The following is a 19,647-nucleotide window of genomic DNA, read 5'->3' as shown; positions in this document are numbered from 1 at the left end:
CCAGATTTATTACAATTGAAAACAATAGTTACTTCCTCTGTTGAGTTTAGAAATACTGTATTTGGTTTCAGTAACTCCTAAAACACTTTTAAAGGCTTGACTTCCAGGCTCTCCAGCCACTCTGAACTATTCTTAGCCAGTTGGGTGAATTACTGTCTAAAGAGATATTTTTTCCAGTTTCTTTTCATATTTCAAATACTTGTAGTCCTCAAACATATAAAGACCCCCTCTCCACTCCCACCCCCCTGCCACATACACACCCTATGTCCACATCACTTATACTTTGGAGCCCCTGATCTGTCTGTCCTGGGAAGCTGGTGAATTTTGTCTGTACAAGCTTGGGTCAGGTTTACTAGGTCAGAATTTATGAGGCCGTGAAAGGACAAATGATACTTCTTGACTGGAGGCTAAGAAAGTACCTTGATTCTCAGATCTGGAAAGAACCTTTCAAGATTTCTTGGGAATGAATTCAGTGTGTCCTGATGTGTGAATGGTGCTCCTGGTTAAAGCAAAGGAATGAGAAAAAAACTTTTCAGATGAAGACAAGATACTACCATATTTTTGTGTGCAGTGGCTAGAAACTTCTAATGCAGGAACTACATTAAGACAGGAATTAAAAAATGTTATTTTTTTATTACCTCTCTGGGGGTGGAGGGTGTCGATGGGTAGCATAGGGATCAGCATGAGAATTATAGAGAATGTGTAGCTTGGAGGCAGAAATTTGGGTTTTTGGAGAATAGGAAACATAGCCGGGTGATTTGGGGAGCCCCATTATTATAATCTACAAAGAATCTTTTTCAATTTTAATTTATTTTTTTTTAATTTTTTTGCCGCGCTGCACGGCATGCAGGATCTTAGTTCCCGAGCCAGGGATTGAACCCGTGCCCGCTGTAGTGGAAGCATGGAGTCTTTACCGCTGAACTGCCAGGGAAGTCCTTACAAACAATCTTACTAGTAATCACTTTGCATTATTGACGTGAAACTTCAACGTACCTGTATAAACACCCCAGCACAGTGTCTGTCACGCAATAGGAGCTCAATAAGTGGTATCTGTTATTACACTCTGACTCCAGACACTAGGTTCATTGTACTACACTGCTTAGTAAATGTTCATTGAATGGGGCAGTGTATAGGATTAGCAAAGCTTGGATCCAAGTTTGAAATGAAATGGAATTATTCTCTGAATATCAAGGAGTTCCTTCCTTGTTCTGCCAGTTGGTAGTAGCCAAGGAAGCCAAAATCTTGTGGCACCTTCGAATCTAGACTGGCATGGTGGCACAATGCTTCTTACCAAGGTTCCTAGATATAGGCCCAGGTAAACGGTAGGTTTATAAGGCTTTTGCAGTTGTTATTACCTGTTTTGAAGCATTCCGGGTTTGGATCAATTCAGCTCCTTCATGTTTTATTCAGAGGACTGAAGGGAGCTACTAATTCTGTTTATCATTTACAGAAGAAAAATAGCTTGAATTTATGCACCTGAGCATCGTACGTAGCCCTTGTGATTGTGAAACCTTTACTTTGTTACTTACTTTACTGTAACGAGACTGGTTTATTCTGGAATGTGCCTCAATGGGTTGACCTCAGCTGGATAAAACCAAGTAAGAAAACCCTTCTGGGTTTTGTTTTCAAAGAAGGTTGAAATGTCAGGATTAAAGAAGACTGTGTTAGTTCCTAAAGGGACCCTGGCTTTGGAAGATGTTGAATACCTGACCTTCATGATGGTGTGGGCGTTGAAGAGAAGTACATTTATGAGTCTTTATAAGTGGCAGCGTCAAAGAGTTGCCTGGCTTATTGGGGGGCCTTAATCTCCTTACTACCACAAGCTACATTAAATAAAAATTGACCAATGCCAAAACAGCATGTAATCTCAGCTTCAAATCAATATCCCTCCTCTGCCCCTTCCAACTAGAGTGTTACCCCGAGCCTCTCTTTTGTAGAATTTCTAGAGTGGCCACTGGTTCTGACTCTGTGCCACGTGCATGGCATAGCGCCATGTGCTTTATATCCGTTATATCTATGTTACTCATAAAACCCTATACTATGGCTTTTGTTATCTTCATTTTATGGGTGAGAAAAATTGAGTCTCAGAAAAGTTCAGTGACTTGATCAGATCAAGATGGGTAAAAAGTGACAACTGGGATTTGAAACTGGATCCATCTGACTCTCGAGTACATGCTTATTCCACTGTTGCTACACTGGTGAGGGCTGTCTAAGATGCTGGGAGGGGGATGGGGGATGGGTGTTATAGAGGTCCTTAGAAGGCTTGAGAAAGATCACTCACTTCGTTCTGTCCTTGAAATGACCATTATTAATTATGGGCCACTATTTAGAATTCATCACCATGTACGGTCATTTTTAACTGATTTATGTTAACTGTGGAAAATAAATAAGTTTGTGTAATGGGCCCATCTTAGCATCCTGGACCACAAAGAGTAACAGATGCTCAAACCCTCTTGAATATATTATTAGTCTATGGGTGATAATTAACAAATAACTATAATGATATCACAGATGGAAGATTCTAGAACTTCAAGATCGCCATGGCCATTGTTTGGTCTGTGAGGTGGAGTGTCCTTCCTAACTCAGGAATCAGTAGCCTTGGAGAGCCTCAGTTTTCAGTGACTTGAACTTTCTATCACCAAGCTGGAACATTTAATTGAAATGTGAGATGTGTATATACAATATTTTGGTTGTTTTGGACTTGAGTAATTTGTTCAAAATGGCCATCATTGGGAGTAACTTCAATGACCCTACAGAATCTAGAGACTGGTCTGGAGACTTCAGAGTTAGTAAACAAGTTCAACTGGAAAGAGAGAGGGTGTTTCAAAGCATGGCAGGAATTGCTGTCACCTCTTTCAGCCGTCTCATGGATCCTTCCAGAAAAACCTAAGGTATGTATGTCTTGAATATCACCAACTGAGAACACAGCGTCATCCTGTTCATGGGGCACAGTGCCAGGAACAAGAATCTGGGCTAGATCCTGGGGGTAGGTTGCCAATATCTTCCTTGGTGAACTAAGAAAGGAAATGAAGTTAAGAGCTGTAGGAAGGTATATAGATGGCCGTGAAAACCATTGTCTTATTTACTTACTTTTGTTAAAAGCTCCATTGCGGAGTCTTTTTCTTTTCGTCTCTACTTTATCACTGAGATTTCAAAGTTAGAATAGAGGTTTTGACTATAGATCAGCAATCCCCTCTGAAATTTTAATTTCCATTTATTATTTAAGTTTACAGAATTTCCTTTTTGTCTATGACTCAATTTTTTCTTGCATCATCTGGCTTCTATTGTATTTCCCCCCTTTTTCTCTCTCACTTCTGGTATTATTGATAAAACTGGTGTGGTTTTGCTTTCAGGCCGTGGCCACCTTGCTATATATCTCACATATTGCCAGTTGTTTTAGGTCTGTGAAAAATTCCCTGACACGAAGTAGTGTTTCACCTTTTGATGAAAAAGCAGCCTGGTTTGTTCTACAGATGTTTTATATGAAGAAGCTCTGCTATGTATCAACATGGTACATTTCCAAACGATTTGTCTTACCCTTTGAATACTGAGGTTTTAATGACCCCTGTGCCAGGGCCACACTCAAGCAGAATTAGGGGCTTGACAAAGGAGAAATACCTGTGGTCATAGAGGCTGAAGTAGACCCGCTCGCAAACTTCCCTTCCTTCTGAGTAAGGTGGATGTCATTTTTTGTTGAGGGTCGAGTTTACACCGAGAAGCTAGAGTCTTAGCTGAGCGTGGTTTGCATATTTGCAGCCATGGGAAAAACCTCTGTCCCTTCTGAATTGTATCAGCTCCGCGGTGGCAAACTTGTGGTATGTTTTTATTCTGCTCTCATCTTTCTTTCTCATCTTTCTTTCGAGTAACAGCTGCCGAGCAGAGTTCAAACTCTCCATCAATGTGGTGACCATATTTTCCAATTGCAAGTCAGGACACATGGTCTGACAAATTCCAGTGGACTTAAACGGAGACAATGGAATGGAATATTTGAAGTCCAACCCAGGACAGAATGTATAGATAACCATTCTTAGAAAAACAAGCACGTTCACATTTTGTCAATGTGGGAGCATTTGTTACAGCTCCTATTTATGACAGAAAATGCCGTGTTTCACAGAGCTATTAAGCTCTTTTGCTCCTTTCGAGATTCTGTAGTTAGTTGTCCTTTGCTGAGCTCTCAGGTAGGATTAGACTAGTCCTGCTGAGTTCGGGATGTTCGTTGTTTCCGGTACGGTAGCCACTTGGTGACAGGAACCGCACATGTGTTTGCGTGAAGATAACGCTAGGAGCCATATTGAATTACTCTTCATATCACCATAAAGGTTCTGACGTGTGGCCTATGTAATCAGTATCCTTACCTAGTGCTGATTCTTCATACATGAAATTTTGAGGAGGCATGTGAGTTTTAAGGGTCTTACAAACTCCTAGACTGAGAGGGAATAAAGTGGCCAAAATTCATGGGAGTGTTGAAAGAGCTTTCTTATCTGCAAATGCAGGGACGATGCTTCATTAGGAAGAAGCCATTAACATTATGGCAAAAGGACTCTTCCAGCCTCAGAACTGAGGCCACTCAGACTACTAGGAGAGCCCAAAGTATATAAGAGGTTTAAATGCACATCTGGAGTTTATATAAAAGTTGTGAATGTGCCCTCAGAAAGCAGTGTGATTATTTGAAAATTTTAGTATAGTCTGAACCCTGAATGTAAGAAACTTTCTTTTTGCCCTTTGACAAAGTAAACCCTCTCTTCTCCCTCCTAAGACCATTTCGTTCTTATTTAAAACCAGGAGTTGAAGGTCCTTGGCTCCTTCAAGGTCAGCTTGGCAGCTAAGATGACACTAGGCCTCCGTTTGTTCCCCTTTCCCAATTCTTGGGATTAGAAATTGCTCTTACCTCCCTAAGTTTGTGGTTGTCACTGCACTGGCTCTGGGTGAAATTTTTCTGTTTTCTTGCACAAAGTAAGAGAGAAGGAAGAGAAAGGAAGTGTCTTTACATTTATGGTTTAACTGATCAACCAGAGTGTGAGCTCATCTCCTAAGAGTGGCCACAAAAATCAGGTTGAGAGGGTCACTTTCATTGCAGAGCTCTAGCTAGAAATGGCTCTTGTAAACTCTAACTTTACCTCCTAAAATCAATCCTTTGGGACCAAGAAGGTTCTCCTATTGTCCCCAAATAGAAGTGCTACGGGATTCTACTGACAAATCCTGTAACACCTCTGGTAACCCTCCAGTCTGTGACTTAGCAAGCTAAGTGTGCGTGGTGTTTCTATCAGGGAAGATTTATCATTTGCCTTAGCCACTGTTCTTGGTTAAAGGCAGCAAATGCTCTCAGAGCGTTGCCTGTAGGATCTGGATCCACGGTATTGTAGGTCCCTCTATCCTTTATTATCTCTGGAAGAATGTGGCTTGGAGCCCAGATTGTGAAGTACGTGAAATGAAATTCAGTGTCCTCTAATATTCCTGCTCTTTGTTCTTTGCTCTGAGTCAGTCTTTCCTTCATTCATTTAATGCATATTTACTGAGGCTTCAGTATTTGTCAGGCATGGTACTAGGCATTGAGAATACAAGGGGTGAGCAACGCAAGATCACAGTTTTCACAAGGCAGCCGCATAGAGTAGCAGTTAAGAACACATTTTGCAATCAGACTGCCTGGGTATGAACCCCAGCACTGCTACTTAACAGCTGTTTGATAGTAGACAAGTCACTTTAAACTCACTATGCCCTAGTTTCTGCATGTGTAAGATGGGACTAATAATAGTACATCCCTTACAGGGTTGTTATGCTCATTAGATGAGTTCCTGGTCCATATTAAGTATTATATGAATTTTTTACTAAATAATATGAAGCTTACATTACTAGAATGGAGAAGATGGATAATTATAGATCATGATAAGCAAAGGGAACAGGTTGATGAGTTCAGTATCCTGATGCTGTTCATATCTTGTCATAATATTTTTTCTGGGAGAGGACCTTATGAAGTCATTCGTACTATGAATGGAAAGGTCTTAATATATTTCTATTTCTACAGAGGGCGAAGCTCACACTAGATATAAACCAATTGTTAAACTTATTGCCCTTTGAAATTATCTTGGAGGTCCCACCACTAGAGTCCAAGTTGGCTGCTACAGCTCCAGCAATCACATCTATTTTCCAGGCAGCAGAATGGAGGAGAACAGGGGAAAGGGTGTGCCCTCTCTCTCTTAAGGAGACTTCCCAGAGGTGCCATGTAACATTTTGCTTACATCTCATTCTCTTGAACTTAGATGCATGGCTTCACCTAGCTGCAAGGGAGGCTAGGCAGGTAGTATTTTCTGTGTTGAATGTGCTCAGCTGAAAAGTTGAGGTTCTCTTTACTAAGAAGGGGAGAAGGGCTACTGGGAAGCAACTAACAGTCTTTGCCACAGTGGCAATCCAGTTCTGTAAGTTCATACCTGAATTTGTGGCTTTTCATTTTCTCACTTTGAGACTATCACTAAGACTCCTCTTTTTCTCATTAGGCGTAACTAGGTTGGATTTTTGGCTCAGATGAGATGAAAATCTGACATTTATTGAACACTTACTCTATGCCAAGCACTACATGATAATGCTATGAGGTAGGCTCTATCATTGTCCACATTTTCTGGATGAGGACATTGAGGAACAGAGAGGCTCAATAATGTGCTGTGTAGTGGCAGAGCCAGGATTCAAATGCAAATTGTTTGACGCCAGAACCTGTTTATTATTAACACAGTGTCGCTTGATTTGCTTAGAGTTGGGGAAAGGGAATCAGAAAAAGTAGGAAGGAGGGAGAGAGAGGTACTGTGAAAGCAGCATTTCTTTTGTGTGAAATGTTTAGAAGCTTCATATTCATAACTTATGGGACATGTGTATAGCCTAATGTTTTGAACCTTTTATCTGATTTGGTACAAATACATTTTTGACTGAACCAATTGGTTTGCCGTTCAAGGACCTTCACAATCTGGACTGAACTTTTCACATCTACCTCAGCTCAGAGCACAGAGTGTGACGTAATGGAAAGAAGTTTTAGAAATTGGCAAATCTGGGTTTGTTCCCCACTTCTACCACTCTCAGCTGCGTGGCTTTGGGCAATTTACCTACCTCTTTGTATGTGAGTTTTATTTTTCTTTAAAACAGGAATGATAACAGCTACTTTTCAAAGGCAGTTGCAGAGAATACATGAAACAATGTAGGTGAGACTGCTAGCATTTAAATGAATGTTATTTTCTCCCATCTTCTTGTTTTTCTATCTCCCCCCACCCCGCTTTCTCCCCTTTCCAGTGTGCACTAGTCAGACTGGTTAGTTTCTTTTCTTTAAGTATAATCTACTCTTTCAAACCTCTGTGCCTTTGATTTCGCCATTGCCTCTTCCTGAAATGCCCCATTCTCTTCTCCCTTTGTTGCAGACTGGCATCTGTTGAAGTCTGCCAATGTCTGCCCACGTACCTTTTGTTGGGTCTGCACAGTGCTTGTTACCTGCTTTTGTTTTTCATTTTATTTTATTTTTACCAAGTTGTTTTGGAAGTAGAGTTGACTTACAACATTGTGTTAGTTTCAGGTGTACAGCAAAGTGATATATATATATATATTATAAAAATTCTTTTTCAGATTCTTTTCCATTATAGGTTATTAAAAGATATTGAGTATAGTTGCCTGTGCTATACAGTAGGTCCTTTTTGGTTTTCTATTTTATATATAATAGTGTGTACATGTTAATCCCATACTCCTAATTTATCCTCCCCACGTTTCCCCTTAGGTAACCATAAGTTTGTTTTCTATGTCTGTGAGTGTATTTCTGTTTTGTAAATAAGTTCATTTGTATCATTTTTTTAGATTCCGCATATAAGCCATATCATATATTTGTCTTTCTCTGTCTGACTTCACTTAGTGTGATGATCCCTAGGTCCATCCGTGTTGCTGCAAATGGCATTATTTCCTTCTTTTTTATGGCTGAGTAATATTCCATCGTATGTATGTACCACGTGTTTATCTGGGTTACCTGCTTTTTAATGGGGGCATATCCAATTCATTCAGCACAGATACCATCACTTGCTATTACACCTAGCCCATTTATGCTAGGGTATGGTCCCTGCTGGGCTCCTGCAGGTTCTTCAGTTTGAGACATCTCCTGCCACAGTTTAAACACTGCTCATCGTTTAAGGACCATCTCAAATGCCTTCTCTCATGAAAGTCTTCCTTGATCTGATTATAATCTGAAGTTTCTTGCTCCCCCAATCTTTTTCTTTTTCCTAAAGTAAATGAAATGTACTTCTTCCTCAGCTTTGTGTTAATGGTGTGTGCAAGTCTTACGCACATACTGAAATGTACTGAAATCTAAGCTCCCTGAGGACGGGGATCCTGTTTTTTGCATCCCGGCAACCTCCTCCATACCTAGCAGCCGTCTTCCTCATATTGGGCACTTAGGTGCTCATTGACCGGTCAGTGAAATCACGCTCACTGCAAAGCTGAACTACAAGAAGTTCATCAAACCAAAAGTGTTTTGTAGCAATGCATTTTGGAAATAGATAATAACACATTTTGGTAAGAATTCAAGAACTGTCCAACCAGATCATTCTCTGGGAAAGACAGAAAGTAGATTGTTCACTCAATCCTCAGTGCTGGCACAGGAGCTGTATTTTTTTAGTTTTGTTTCCAAATTGGTATTGACGTCAGACGTCTTGGCTTCTGCTAAATTTCATATTCAACAGGATGGGCTTTGAAAGGGAAATGGAGTGAAAACTCATCAACTGGGAGGCTCTAAAGTGAATGTGCATGGTTAGTGTAATCAGTGACTAATTAAGGTGAGGTTTATGGCTGTTTTACTCTTTCACCCTGAAGAAATTTCCAGACCCGTTACGCACCACTTCCTACTGATGAGTGGGAGGCCAGAGGGTCAGAAAGTCAACGTCATTGAAAGGTCTAGTCCTGTCATAGGTAGGTTGATAAGTGGGCTTGAGGCCTGAGGAATAATTATTCTCAACAGGTCATTTGGTTTCCTCTGGTGAACCGGAAAGACGGGGATGGGATTTTTTTCCCAGCCCAACATCCTCTCTTAGTTCTAAACAAGTACCCCCGCATTCTTATACGGAGGCAGGAGTTCTTGGATGCTGTGATGGCTTAGACAGTCCTCAGTGGGGGGGGGGGGGAATTTCTGGGGTACCCTAAAATGGGGGTGACAAGTACAAACTTTTGAGTTTAGTGGGGAACCGTGGCTGGATTTCTAAGCGGTGTGCTAAAAAAGAAAAACTGGCTAAGGCTTCCCTGTCGTTCATGGCTTTGGTGTTGATGGTTATTTTCGTTCTCCCACCCTCAATCAAGAGATAGATTGAGAAGGGCTGTATCTCAGAAGTGTTTGCAAGAGCAAAACAAGTAGAAACATCTAAGGAGCCATCAAAAAGGGATTAGAAAATTTAAAGTTGCAATCAGAAGCTAAGCAGATCTTTTTTTTTAATTAATTAATTTTTGGCTGTGTTGGGTCTTAATTGCTGTGTGCAGGCTTTCTCTAGTTGCAGCAAGTGGGACATGGGCTTCTCATTGCGGTGGCTTCTCTTTTTTGCGGAGCACGGGCTCTAGGTATGCAGGCTCCAGTAGTTGTGGCGCACGGGCTTAGTTGCTCCGCGTCATGCGGGCTCGAACCCGTGTCTCCTGCATTGGCAGGTGGGTTCTTAACCACTGCGCCGCCAGGGAAGCCCTAAACAACTCTTTAAAGAGAAGACAGATCTCTCTGTGTATGTTCATACACTTCTGTGGTATACAATTAGATGATGAGAGCGAATTGTAAAATACACTTTTGTGGGGAAAAAATGGATGTGTATAGACATACTCATGTATGTATATGTACTCACAGATGTCTGGAAGGATGCTTAGCAAAGGCCATCAGTTATTTATCTGGTGGCAGGTGTGGGTGGGGTTTGTAGGGGAAAATTCCTATTTTATATTGATATTTGCTTTGTTGTTTATGTTTTTATAACAAGCATGAATTACTTTTGGGATCAATGAAAACAGTAAGTAGATATTCTTTTCTTAAAAAGGAAACAGAAGGAGTTCTTTCTGATGTCCTCTATTCACGCTGAAATGTGAATTACTGACAAGAGCTCTGAAAATTACCTTTTTGAGGGAGGTGTGGGGTAGGATTTCTCCAGGTGTCAAAGCCTTAACCTGATGAAATCTGGCTTTACTACCTGGATTTCAGCTGGGTATTGGTAAACTGAAACTAGAGATTTGATTTCCTGACTCTTCCCTCAGGGTTTCTGTCTGCTGGGGGTAAAAGTACTTTTCAAACCACTTTCCCCAGGGCCTGTGAAGGGCAGTGGAAGCCCAGCAGCTGTGCTCCCAGGCCCTCCACGGCCCCTTCGACCAGGGCAGTTCCACTTCTGCCTGCTTTTCTGGTATCAAGGTTTCAACTAGGATTTCATTTGTGGAAAAAAAAAAAAAAAAAAAAAGACTCTGCTACTTAATGAAAGTTTAAACTGTTCTACGCCAGACTTAACTAGAAAATAGGCAGAAAAAAATCTCTCTCTTTTATGGATGAGGCATTGAGGGTCAGAGAGTTAAGTGAGTTGCTTTAGGATAGATGTGGAATTAAGTGGTCTTACTTACAGTGAAGCCTTTAGTTTGGTGATCTTTTTACCTTGTCACATTGCTTCCCACAAGAGGAGCTCCTTTTGGTGAGCTCAGGGGGACACAACTGAATTAAGAACCGCAGTGAAATGGCACAGTTTTTTCTTTAACATTTTTATTGGAGTATAATTGCTTTATAATGGTGTGTTAGTTTCTGCTTTATAACAAAGTGAATCAGTTATACATATACATATGTCCCCATATCTCTTCGCTCTTGTGCCTCCCTCCCTCAAACCCTCCCTATCCCACCCCTCTAGGTGGTCACAAAGTACCCATGTGATCTTCCTGTGCTATGCGGCTGCTCCCCACTAGCTATCTATTTTACATTTGGTAGTGTATATATGTCCATGCCACTCTCTCAATTCGTCCCAGCTTACACTTGCCCCTCCCCGTGTCCTCAAGTCCATTCTCTATGTCTGCGTCTTTATTCCTGTCCTGCCCCTAGGTTCTTCAGAACCACTTTTTTTTTTTTTTAGATTCCATATATATGTGTTAGCATATGGTATTTGCTTTTCTCTTTCTGACTTACTTCACTCTGTATGACAGACTCTAGGTCCATCCACCTCACTACAAATAACTCAATTTCGTTTCTTTATATGGCTGAGTAATACTCCATTGTATCTATGTGCCACATCTTCTTTAGCCATTCATCTGTAGATGGACACCTAGGTTGCTTCCATGTCCTGGCTATAGTAAATAGAGCTGCAATGAACATTGTAGTAAATGACTCTTTTTGAATTATGGTTTTCTCAGGGTATATGCCCAGTAGTGGGATTGCTGGGTCTTATGGCAGTTCTATTTGTAGTTTTTTAAGAAACCTCCATACTGTTCTCCATAGTGGATGTATCAATTTACATTCCCACCAACAGTGCAGGAGGGTTCCCTTTCCTCCACACCCTCTCCAGCATTTATTGTTTGTAGATTTGTTTTGTTTTGTTTTGTTCTTTTTGTTTGTAGATTTTTTGATGATGGCCATTCTGACTGGTGTGAGATGATATCTCATTGTAGTTTTGATTTGCATTTCTCTAATTATTAGTGATGTTGAGCATCCTTTCATGTGTTTGTTGGCAATCTGTCCATCTTCTTTGGAGAAATGTCTATTTAGGTCTTCTGCCCATTTTTGGATTAGGTTTTTTTTTTTTTTTTTTTTTTTTTGTGGTACGTGGGCCTCTCACTGTTGTGGCCTCTCCCGTTGCAGAGGACAGGCTCCGTACGCGCAGGCTCAGTGGCCATTGCTCACGGGCCTAGCCGCTCATGTGGTATCTTTCCAGACCAGGGCACGAACCCACGTCCCCTGCATCGGCAGGCGGACTCTCAACCACTGCGCCACCAGGGAAGCCCCGGTTGTTTGTTTTTTTGATATTGAGCTGCATGAGCTGTTTGTAAATTTTGGAGATTAATTCTTTGTCAGGTGCTTCATTTGCAAATATTTTCTCTCATTCTGAGGGTTGTCTTTTGGTCTTGTTTATGGTTTCCTTTGCTGTGTAAAAGCTTTTAAGTTTCATTAGGTCCCATTTGTTTATTTTTGTTTTTATTTCCATTTCTCTAGGAGGTGGGTCAAAAATGATCTTGCTGTGACTTATGTCATGGAGTGTTCTGCCTATGTTTTCCTCTAATAGTTTGATAGTGTCTGGCCTTACATTTAGGCCTTGAATCCATCTTGAGTTTATTTTTGTGTATGGCGTTAGGGAGTGTTCTAATTTCATTCTTTTACATGTAGCTGTCCACTTTTCCCAGCACCACTTATTGAAGAGGTTATCTTTTCTCCATTGTATATTCTTGCCTCCTTTATCAAAGATAAGGTGACCATATGTGTGTGGGTTTATCTCTGAGCTTTCTATCCTGTTCCATTGATCTATATTTCTGTTTTTGTGCCAGTACCATACTGTCTTGATTACTGTAGCTTTGTAGTATAGTCTGAAGTCCAGCAGACTGATTCCTCCATCTCCGTTTTTCTTTCTCAAGATTGCTTTGGCTCTTTGGGGTCTTTTGTGTTTCCATACAAATTGTGAACTTTTTCCTTCTAGTTCTGTTAAAAATGCCATTGGTAGTTTGATAGGAATTGCATTGAATCTGTGGATTGCTTTGGGTAGTATAGTCATTTTCACAATGTTGATTCTTCCAATCCAAGAACATGGTATATCTCTCCATCTGTTTGTATCATCATTAATTACTTTCATCAGTGTCTTATAGTTTGCTGCATACCAGTCTTTTGTCTCCTTAGGTAGCTTTATTCCTAGGTATTTCATTCTTTTTGTTGCAATGATAAATGGGACTGTTTCCTTAATTTCTCTTTTAGATTTTTCATCATTAGTGTATAGGACTGCAACAGATTTCTGTGCATTAATTTTGTATCTTGGTATTTTACCAAATTCATTGATTAGCTCTAGTAGTTTTCTGGTAACATCTTTAGGATTCTCTATGTATAGTATCATGTCATCTGCAAACAGTGACAGCTTTACTTCTTTTCCGATTTGGATTCCTTTTATTTCTTTTTCTTCTCTGATTGCCGTGGCTAAAACTTCCAAAACTATGTTGAATAACAATGGTGAGAGTGGACACCCTTGTCTTGTTCCTGATCTTAGAGGGAACAGTTTCACTTTTTCACCATTGAGAATGATGTTTGCTGTGGGTTTGTCATATGGCCTTTATTATGTTGAGGTAGGTTCCCTCTAGGCCCACTTTCTGGAGAGTTTTTATCATAAATGGGTTTTGAATTTTGTCAAGCTTTCTCTGCATCTATTGAGATGATCATATGGTTTTTGTCCTTCCATTTGTTAATATGGTGTATCACATTGATTGATTTGCGTATATTGAAGAATCCTTGCATTTGTGGGATAAACCCCAGTTGATCATGGTGTATGAGCCTTTTAATGTACTGTTGGATTCTGTTTGCTAGTATTTTGTTGAGGATTTTTGCATCTATATTCATGAGTGATATTGGTCGTTAATTTTCTTTTTTTGTAGTATTTTTTCCTGGTTTTGGTATCAGGGTGATGGTGGCCTCATAGAATGAGTTTGGGAGTGTTCCTTCGTCAGCAATTGTTTGGAAGAGTTTGAGAAGGATGGGTGTTAGCTCTTCTCTAAATGTTTGATAGAATTCACCTGTGAAGCCATCTGGTCCTGGGCTTTTGTTTGTTGGAAGATTTTTTCTTTTTTGCCATATGTGGGCCTCTCACTTGTTGTGGCCTCTCCCATTGTGGAGCACAGGCTCCGGACGTGCAGGCTCAGCGGCCATGGCCCACGGGCCCAGCCGCTCCATGGCATGTGGGATCTTCCCAGACCAGGGCACGAACCCGTGTCCCCTGCATCGGCAGGCAGACTCTCAACCACTGCACCACCAGGGAAGCCCTGCTGGAAGATTTTTAATCACACTTTCGATTTCATTACTTGTGATTGGTCTGTTCATATTTTCTATTTCTTCCTGGTTCAGTCTTGGAATGTTATGCCTTCCAAGAATTTGTCCATTTCTAAGAATTTGTCCATTTCTTCCAGGTTGTTCATTTTACTGGCATAGAGTTCCTTGTAGTAGTCTCTTAGGATGCTTTGTATTTCTGATGTGTCTGTTGTAACTTCTTTTTTATTTCCAATTTTCTTGATTTGAGTCCTCTCCCTCGTTTTCTTGATGAGTCTGGCTAATGGTTTATAAATTTTGTTTATCTTCTCAAAGAACCAGCTTTTAGTTTTATTGGTCTTTGCTATTGTTTTCTTTGTTTCTATTTCATTTATTTCTGCTCTGATCTTTATGATTTCTTTCCTTCTACTAACTTTGCGTTTTGTTTGTTCTTCTTTCTCTAGTTCCTTTAGGTGTAACGCTAGATTGTTTATTTGAGATTTTTCTTGTTTCTTGAGGTAGGCTTGTACAGCTATAATCTTCCCTCTTAGAACTGCTTTTGCTGCATCCCATAGGTTTTGGATCGTTGTGTTTTTGTTGTCATTTCTCTCTAGGTATTTTTTGATTTCCTCTTTGATTTCTTCAGTGATCTCTTGGTTATCTAGTAATGTATTGTGTAGCCTCCATGTATTTGTGTTATTTACGTGGTTTTTTTTCCCCTGTAATTGATTACTAATCTCATAGCATTGTGGTCAGAAAAGATGCTTGATATGATTTCAGTTTTCTTAAATTGATTTGTGACCCAAGATGTGATCTATCCTGGAGAATGTTCCATGCGCACTTGAGAAGAAAGTGTAATCTGCTGTTTTGGGATGGAATGTCCTATAAATAAAAATTAAGTCCATCTTGTTTAATGTATCATTTAAAGCTTGTGTTTCCTTATTTATTTTCATTTTGGATGATCTGTCCATTGGTGAAAATGGAGTGTTAAAGTCCCCTACTATGAATGTGTTACTGTCGCTTTCCCCATTTATGGCTGTTAACATTTGCCTTATGTATTGAGGTGCTCATATGTTGGGTGCGTAAATATTTACAATTATTATATCTTCTTCTTTGATTGAGCACTTGATCATTATGTAGTGTCCTTCTTTGTCTCTTCTAATGGTCTTTATTTTAGAATCTATTTTTTATGATATGAGAATTGCTGTTTCAGCTTTCTTTTGATTTCCATTTGCATGGAATATCTTTTTCCATTCCCTCACTTTCAGTCTGTATGTGTCCCTAGGTCTGAGGTGGGTCTCTTGTAGACAGCATATATACACGTCTTGTTTTTGTATCCATTCAGCCAGTCTGTGTCTTTTGGTGGGAGCATTTAATCCTTTTACATTTAAGGTAATTATCAATATGTATATTCCTAGTACCATTTTCTTAATTGTTTTGGGTTTGTTATTGTAGGTCTTTTCTTTCTCTTGTGTTTTTTCTGCCTAGAGAAGTTCCTTTAGCATTTGTTGTAAAGCTGGTTTGGTGGTGCTGAATTCTCTTAGCTTTTGTTTGTCTTTAAAGTTTTTAATTTCTCCATCGAATCTGAATGAGATCCTTGCTGGGTAGCGTAATCTTGGTTGTAGGTTTTTCCTTTTCATCACTTTAAATATGTCCTGCCACTCCCTTCTGGCTTGCAGAGTTTCTACTGAAAGCTCAGCTGTTAACCTTATGGGGATTCCCTTGTGTGTTATTTGTTGCTTTTCCTTTGCTGCTTTTAATATTTTTTCTTTGTATTTAATTTCGTATAGTTTGATCCATATGTGTCTGGGCATGTTTCTCCTTGGATTTATCCTGTATGGGACTCTCTGTGCTTTCTGGACTTGACTATTTCCTTTCCCATATTAGGGAAGTTTTCAACTATAATCTCTTCAAATACTTTCTCAGTCCCTTTATTTTTTCTCTTCTTCTTCTGGGACCCCTATAATTCGAATGTTTGTGCATTTAATGCTGCCCCAGACATCTCTGAGACTGTCCTAAATTCCTTCTTTTTCCTTTATTGTACTCTGCGGTAGTTATTTCCACTATTTTATCTTCCAGGTCACTTATCTGTTCTTCTGCCTCAGTTATTCTGCTATTGATTCCTTCTAGAGAATTTTTAATTTCATTTATTGTGTTGTTCATCATTGTTTGTTTGTTCTTTAGTTCTTCTGGGTCCTTGTTAAACGGTTCTTGTATTTTCTCCATTCTGTTCCCAGGATTTTGGATCATCTTTAGTATCATTACCCTGAATTCCTTTTCAGATAGACTGCCTATTTCCTCTTTATTTGTTTGGTCTGGTGGGTTTTTACTTTGCTCCTTCATCTGCTGTGTATTTCTCTATCTTCTCATTTTGCTTAACTTACTGTGTTTGGGGTCTCCTTTTCACAGGCTGCAGGTTCGTAGTTCCCGTTGGTTTTGGTGTCTCCCCGCAGTGGGTAAGTCTGGTTCAGTTGGGGTGTAGGCTTTGTGGTCGAGGGGACTGGTGCCTGTGTTCTGGTGGATGAGGCTGGATCTTGTCTTTCTGGTGGGCAGGCCATGTCTGGTGGTGTGTTTTGGGGTGCCTGTGACCTTATTATGATTTTAGGCTGCTTCCCTGCTAATGGGTGGGGTTGTGTTCCTGTTTTGCTAGTTGTGTGGCATAGGGTGTCCAGCACTGTAGCTTGCTGGTCGTTGAGTGGAGGTGGGTCTTAGCATTGAGGTGGAGATCTCTGGGTTAGCTTTTGCTGTTTGATATTATTTGGAGCCAGGAGGTCTCTGTTGGACCAATGTCCTGAACTTGGCTCTTCCACCTCCGAGGTACAGCCCTGACACCAGGCTGGAGCACCCAGACCCTGTCAGCCACACAGCTTTTGGGAAGTCTGAGGTCTTCTGCCGGCGTTCAGTAGGTGTTCTGTAGGAGTTATTCCACATATAGATGTGTTTCTGTTGTATTTGTGTGGAGGAAGGTGATCTCCATGTCTTACTCCTGGCATCTTGAAGGTCTCCATCTGCATAGGTGCTTTTGAAAGGCACAGTCTTCTTATTACCTCATGGCCTAGATTTACCACTTCTTCAGGAGCCTGGCCTGGAGGTGTGCAGGGCCCTGGAGCCCAGCTGAGAACACTTGCATTGGGTGTGTGTCTGTACTCGAATTACCAAGGAGAGCTAACAATATTCTCCATGTGGGTTGGTAGCCTAGACTGGGTTGTAATTCCCTGCCACCTCCTTCATAGCACTGGACCACTCATGCCCTGGTTGCACGAAATGCAACGTGTCCCATGGCTGCACTTTATAGAAAGATTCCTTATTTCTGGGTGGTTGATGCTTTTACTCACAAATTTCTCAAGCAAAACCTAAAATCGTATAATGTCTTGGAACATTGCTAAGCCATAAAGATAGAGACAGGAATAGTGTTTGGTTATAAAGGAAGAGTTATGAACGGCACAGATCTGAGTGGCTCCTTTAAGACATCAGGAGGCCAAAAGCTTACTGTTCACAGGAGGAAAAAGTACTGAATCAGTGGCCTGATCCATAATCCGCATTGCTGTGCCTTCTTACTTGATTGAGCCATGTGGTTACCAATCCCAGCTCCCTTCCCACAATGTGGCCTTTGGAATGTCCTTGAAGGTCTCTTGCTACATGCCTGAGAGCTCTTTTACCAGCCCTTGCTCTGCCCTTCATTTTGCCCCTCATCCAGGGGCTATCCTGTCTTATGTTTTGAGCTGATCTGAGGTCCCTCTGTGTCCATTTATGTCTGTTTTCAGGGCTAGGCCAGGTTTGGCGTTGAGTCATCATAATGTTTTTCATTTGGAAGCAAATTTAATAGCCCCAGATGGCATTTTTTTTTTTTTATTTTACGTTTTCATTTTATTTCTAGCAGAAATCCTCCAAATCAATAGTTGTAAAAAGAGGTACCGTTTATTCTAATATTAGCTTGGGCTTCCCTTACCACATTGTCCCGGTGGCCACTCAGGTTGTGGGACTGCTGAGTGAATGATGCTCTTCTCTGGTGTATTTCATCCTGAGAGCAATATGGCTCGAGTGAGATGAAAGTGCTGTAAGAAATGGATTACCTCAGCTGGAGCTCCTTTTGAGATAAGGAGACAAGCTAATGAAAGTCAGTTAGTCTGTCATGAGCAATTTATACTCAGCAAAGAAGAGCGAATATTTTAAAAGAAAAAAAAAGATCATTTGCCATAGCAGAGAGAAATTTCCATAATTGCAGAAAGTTGCACAAAACTTGGAGTCGAAGTGTAGGAATGTGAGTGGAAAGGACAAGGGGCGGCTCTTTCAGGTTGTCAGGAAGCCTGGGCACCTGTCCTGGTCCTGTGACTGATTTTATTCAATATGACACCCACCTCTTCTAAGTTGGAACACCTGGTTGCATTTCCTTATCTAGAAAATGGGGAAAAATATACCTGTCTTACACAGATACATACCATCAGTCACCAAGTCTTACTTTGAGAAGAATTACGAAATACTGTCCCTTTTCTATCTGTACTTTTTGGCCACAACTAGAGTTGATACCTTTTTCTTGACCTCCTGCACGTGCCTCCTAACCTATCTTTCTGCCTCTGGTCTCTCTCTTCTACAGTCTAGTCTCCACTGGACCGCCAGATTAATCTTCTTAAATCCACGTCCCCCCCCCACACACACTAAATCCACTTTTAATCATGTCTTCTCTCTGCTCTGAAATCTTCAGTTGCTCCCAAGTACCTATTGAATCAATTTACATTCCTGGGCCTGGTAACCCAAAGACCCTCTGGTCTACACCTGTAACTTATATAATATTGAATATCAACCATACTTCAATTAAAAAAAAAACCTCTCTGATCTGACTTCTACCAGGATTTCCATCTTCATCCTCCACGCCTCCCTTGTATTTAAATATATATATATATATATTTATTTATTTATTTATTTTTGGTCTCGCCATGTGGCTTGTGGGATCTTAGTTCCCTGACCAAGGATCGAACCCATGCCCCCCTGCAGTGGACGTGCAGTCTTAACCACTGGCCCTCCAGAGAAGACTCTCCCTTGTATTCTTGCGTACTCCATCCAGCCTATAGCATTTATCCTCTGCAAATGCCCTGTAGTTTCTCAGAGCCTTTAGGATTTTGTCATTTCCTTATCCTTCCTTTTTGTTTCCAAGCATCAAAATTCAGTGTTCTCAATATTCTGTAATAACCTAAATGGGAAAAGAAACCTGAAAAAGAATAGATACATGTATATGTATATCTGAATCACTTTGCTGTACACCTGAAATTAACACAACATTGTTAATCGACTATAACTCTAATATAAAAGAAAAATTAAAAAAAAATTCAATGTTCTGAGGACCCAATTGAAATGCCATTTTCTCCCCTAAAGCTTTTTGCTATCTCCCTTGGGGACATCTGTTTGGTGAGGATATTACAAAAGGAACTCAAGCATTACGTGTTGGTTGAGTGAGATGATGTCTCAGATCCCTTCTAATTCTACTCACTTTTCTAAGCAGTGCTTGTGGGATGAAAAGTGAGGCATGAACACTCCTGTTTTGATAGATCCTATCCTGTCGCCCACCTCCTGTTTTTCCTCCCTCCTCCTACCCTGAGTTCCTGCTTTCTTTGTTCATCCTGGCAGAGTACCTTGTTTCCACCAAAGAGGCAGTGAAGCTGGGGACTTATATTGGAGGAGACAGGATGTGATTCAACATTGCTCTG

This window comes from Aethalodelphis obliquidens, unplaced genomic scaffold (assembly GCF_003676395.1).
Source record: "Aethalodelphis obliquidens isolate GAN/ISIS:26980383/991018 unplaced genomic scaffold, ASM367639v1 scaffold66, whole genome shotgun sequence".
Taxonomy (NCBI): Eukaryota; Metazoa; Chordata; class Mammalia; order Artiodactyla; family Delphinidae; genus Aethalodelphis; species Aethalodelphis obliquidens.
This window is presented reverse-complemented; position numbering follows the sequence as displayed.